The 4714-nt window shown below is 38.8% G+C and overlaps 1 long non-coding RNA gene across 1 annotated transcript in view; it reads right to left on the bottom strand.

Moving 5' to 3' along the window:
• Positions 1 to 232: 232 nt before the first annotated feature.
• LOC123985067 overlaps positions 233 to 4714 on the bottom strand; it is a 9135-nt gene continuing 4653 nt past the window's right edge. Inside the window, exon 2 of the long non-coding RNA XR_006828590.1 lies at positions 233 to 2160. This is a non-coding gene — a long non-coding RNA (uncharacterized LOC123985067). The remainder of the gene's footprint in view (positions 2161 to 4714) is intronic.

Raw genomic sequence — 4714 nt, 5'->3', positions numbered from 1 at the left:
TGCTTGAACTTAAGCACTTTTATCAGCTGCACCTGGTGCATAAATAACTCCTAATGAGGAGCAACTCTATTGACTTTTAAAATGCCTCCCTCTAGTGGAAGACAGACACGCTTCCAAAGCATCACAGTCGGGTATTTTCTGTTCTGTATCTACCACAAGCAGAACAGGAATACATTTTGAATATTCCTACACCTCCGAATGTTGGGTTGAATAAATGCAAAATACAATTGTGTGCAGTAATTAACACATGTATATTGCAAAACATAAACAGTGAATTTCTGCAACAGCTCTTTCATATCTCCCATATTTGAGCTTCTTCTCACATGGCTTCATTCTTTGTGTTTGTTTTATCAGTTGGCAGCACATTATTACACATTATTCAGTCTGACATCAGCTGCTGGGGTAATCAAAATATGATTAATTTTTATCTGTGTTTCAGTCAATAAAGGAAATGAATAATGAACCAAAATATGTATTATAATATTATATAAAAAATACAGATAAAATAGACCTCATACATAGATTTTTAGTCTGCTATAATTAAAAAGTCTAAATCAAATGTGGGGATTTAGGCTTAATGAAAACATGAGGCTGTTAACAATACAGCAAGGCATCCAAATCTATTACAGACGACAGGGCATTAAATAAATGATACTGCAGATGTGTTTCCTAATTTCCAAAATCAAAGCCAGTATAGTATAATACTAATAAAAATACCAGTATGAATCTTAAACAATACTGTCTTTTATAAAGAGACGTAATACTGATAACAGGACAGGACAAGAAGTAAGATTTGTTTAATTATAATTTCTAGTAACACCTACAAGTAATGGAAGATTTATGGTACAAGCTTCTAAAAGTGTTTTGAGCGTGTAATGGCTGTAATGTGATGACAAAGAAAATGTATTTTGTTCAAAATCCCCAAATCTCACACTTCTAGAGCTGGGTAAAAGAGAGACCTGTCAATCATGAGTTGTCATGGAAATGACATATATCTCAAGCTAATTTCAGGAGAAGAGGAAACTGTGTGACGGCTGTGAGAAACTGAAAACTTTCTGGAGTGAAATACACCGTTTCCACACTGCAGTGAGAAATTGAAGCTCAGCTAGGTAAAGAAAATAGAAAATATAGTTATGATCACGTTAATAACACTAACCTACTTTTTAAAAGATCCTGTAGCAATACATGAATTTGATTATGGTTGCTTTAAGTTAAATAAAAAATATCTGGGCACTCAAACGGGATAAAAACCGGAAGGTTTCTGTATGTTGTGAAGCCTTTTTATGTTGAAAGTGAAAATAAAATTCATACTTATTTGTTTGATCTTTTTGCTGTTGTGGTTCTTAGTGAAATTAGAATTATTTTTGTTAAGAAATTATATCTTTTTGGTGTGTATTTGGTTTATAAACTTATTTGGTTAAAATTGTAATTGCCTACAAGAGGAAATGTAATTTTCATTTCTTTTGCAGTTGTAACTCTGATGTCATAGGACAAAGCCTCTCTATTGACACAATTTCTACGATGGCTTTATCCTGAAAAGTAGACAAATAAGAACAATATGTCTAGTATCATTATGATTTATATTTGCTTAGTGTGTAGAATTCAAGTTTTTGTTAATTGTAATGCATGCTATTTGCTGCAACTTAAGCTTAATATACAATTCATGAAATATTGTGAAATTAACAAATAATATGAAATAAATTAGAAAAAACATGAGTAACTACTTTGAATGTTGAACATTCAGATGTGAATTATTAATTCAATAAATGTCAGTAAATAATGCACTTAATGGTTTGTTCATCTCTGTTCTAAAAATTTTACGAGTATCACAACAAATATAGGCTCAAAGTCATTACTACCAGATCACCAGATGATCAATCTCCCCCCTTGTAGGTGGACTCATCACGAACCAAGATGAGCCCAGTGAGGGTGGTGTCATTCACAAACTTCAGGAGCTTGACGGACTGGTGACTGGAGGTGAAGCTGTTGGTGTACAGGGAGAGCAGCAGGGGGGAAAGAACGCAGCCTGAAGGGGAATTGGTGCTGAAGGTCCTGGAGTCAGACAGGTTTTCACAACTTCACGTGCTGCCTCCTGTCAGACTGGAAGTCTGTAATCCACCTGCAGGTGGAGTCAGGCACGCTCAGATGGAAGACCTTGTCCTGCAACAGAGCCGGAATGATGGTGTTAAAAGCAGAGCTGAATCCACAAACAGGATCCTGGCATAGGTACCTGAGGAGTAAAGGTGCAGGAGAGGGAGGTGAACGATACTTTCGAACACTCAAACCAAAAACCATTGTGATGGAAATTCTTGTGAGTGAGTCATCTCTTGTTGAAGAAGAAGGTTTTTATTCAAGCCCAGCCGAGGAGACTGGTCACAGCAACACTGTGCAAACACAGTGTAGCACTGAACCAAAGCTGGAGATTGCTTCTCTTTATCTCTTTGCTATCCCATAAAGTCTACGCTGTCTCCCAAACAAGGTCATTCTATATTTGCCTAAATATGTATGCCTTTGGGAACTTGATTTCCAAATGAAATGCAAAATTTACTTTCATCTGGAAAGAGGACTTTGGACCACTGAGTAACCGTCCAGTTATTTTTCTCCTTAGCCCAGGTAAGATGCTTCAGACGTTATCTCTGGTTCAGGAGTTGACACTAGTAATGCAACATTTGTAGCTCATTTCCTGGACATGTCTGTGGTCATGATGCACTGACTCCAGCCTCAGTCCACTCCTTGTGAAGCTCCCCCATATTCTTCAATCAGCTTTGCTTGACAATCCTCTCAAGGCTGTGGTCATCCCTTTCATCGTATATTTAAAGATCTATTTGCAGAGTGTGTTACTTCAGTTTCATGAGAGAAATTATGTTTGCACCTTATGTTAATTAAATTAAATTAAATTTTATTTATATAGCGCCAAATCACAACAACAGTTATCTCACAGCGCTTTTCATAAAAGAGCAGGTCTAGACCGTATTCTATGACGCTATTTACAGAAGCCCAACAGTTCCCACCAAGAGCAGCACTAGGTGACAGAGGCAAGGAAAAACTTCCTTTTAAGAGGCAGAAACCTCGAGCAGAACCATGGCTCAGGGTGGGCGGCCATCTGCCTCGACCGGTTGGGGTGAAGGAGGGAGAGAGAGAGAGAGAGAGAGAGAGAGAGGGCAAGATAGGAACAGAGAGAAAGAGAGAGAGGGATGGAAGGAGAGAGAGGGGAGGGAGGCAGCCTACACAATATACACACACAGAGGTACAGACAGTAAAGGTGATGTTGCTATAGACTAAATGAAAAATGGTACAATATTTATAGTCGTGTTAATGATAATAATCGTAATGTTAATGATTATAATAACAATAATAACAATAGGACTAGTAACAATAGTCGTAGCAGAGGGTGTCGATCAGGAACACGGGGGCAGCAGGTGACAACCACAGATCCAGACTCCACAGCTCCAGAGCCAGAAACACCTGCAGGAAGTGAAAGGAGGAGAGAGGAAAGGGACGAGAAAGCACAAGACTACCGGAAGTTGAGTTAGTAACATGCATTAATGGGATGAGGTTGCATACAGAGGGAGAGAAAGTATAGGAGAGAGGAGCTCAGTGCATCATGGGAAATCCCCCGGCAGTCTAGGCCTATAGCAGCATAACTAAGGGATGGTTCAGGACTCACCTGAGCCAGCCCTAACTATAAGCTTTATCAAAGAGGAAAGTCTTAAGCCTACTCTTAAATGTGGAGATGGTGTCTGCCTCCTGAACCCAAACTGGAACCTGGTTCCACAGGAGCTTGATAGCTGAACGCTCTGGCTCCCATTCTACTTTTGGAGACTCTAGGAACCACAAGTAACCCTGCATTCTGGGAGCGCAGCGCTCTGGTGGAGTAGTAAGGTAAAATGAGCTCTTTAAGATAAGATGGTGCCTGATCATTAAGAGCTTTGTAGGTAAGAAGAATGATTTTAAATTCTATTCTGGATTTTACTGAAAGCAAATGCAGAGAAGCTAAGACAGGAGAAATATGATCTCTTTTCCTGGTTCCTGTCAGAACACGTGCTGCAGCATTCTGCATCAGCTGAAGAGTCTTAATGGACTTTTTAGAGCAGCCTGATAATAAAGAATTGCAGTAATCCAGCCTAGAAGTAACAAATGCATGGACTATTTTTTTTTAGTTTTATCTGAGTTTAACATTAGAAAATTACAGGTCATCCAGGTTTTAACATCCTGAAGGCACATTTGAAGTTTAGCTTTAGTTTCATCTGGCTTGATCGATAGATATAACTGAGTATCATCTGCATAACAATGAAAGTTTATGGAATATTTCCTGATAATATTGCCTAAAGGAAGCATATATAAAGTGAAGAGGATTGGTCCGAGGACAGATCCTTGAGGAACTCCATGACTAACTTTGGCGTGCATGGAGGACTCATCGTTAACATGTACAAACTGAAATCGATCTCACAAATAGGACTTAAACCAGCTTAGAGCGGTTCCTTTAATGCCAATGAAATGTTCCAGTCTCTGCAATAGGACCAGATGGTCAATGGTATCAAATGCAGCACTAAGATCTAATAAACCCAGTACAGAGACAAGTCCTTTGTCTGATGCAATAAGGAGGTCGTTAGTAATTTTCACCAGTGCTGTCTCTGTGCTATGATGAGCTCTAAATCCTGACTGAAAATCCTCAAATAAACTATTGCTCTGTAGAAAGTCACACAGCTGTTTA

The sequence above is a fragment of the Micropterus dolomieu genome, linkage group LG16 (genome assembly GCF_021292245.1).
Source record: "Micropterus dolomieu isolate WLL.071019.BEF.003 ecotype Adirondacks linkage group LG16, ASM2129224v1, whole genome shotgun sequence".
In the NCBI taxonomy this organism is placed as follows: domain Eukaryota; kingdom Metazoa; phylum Chordata; class Actinopteri; order Centrarchiformes; family Centrarchidae; genus Micropterus; species Micropterus dolomieu.
Note: the sequence above shows the minus strand (reverse complement) of the source record. Positions and strands in the feature narration are given on the sequence as shown.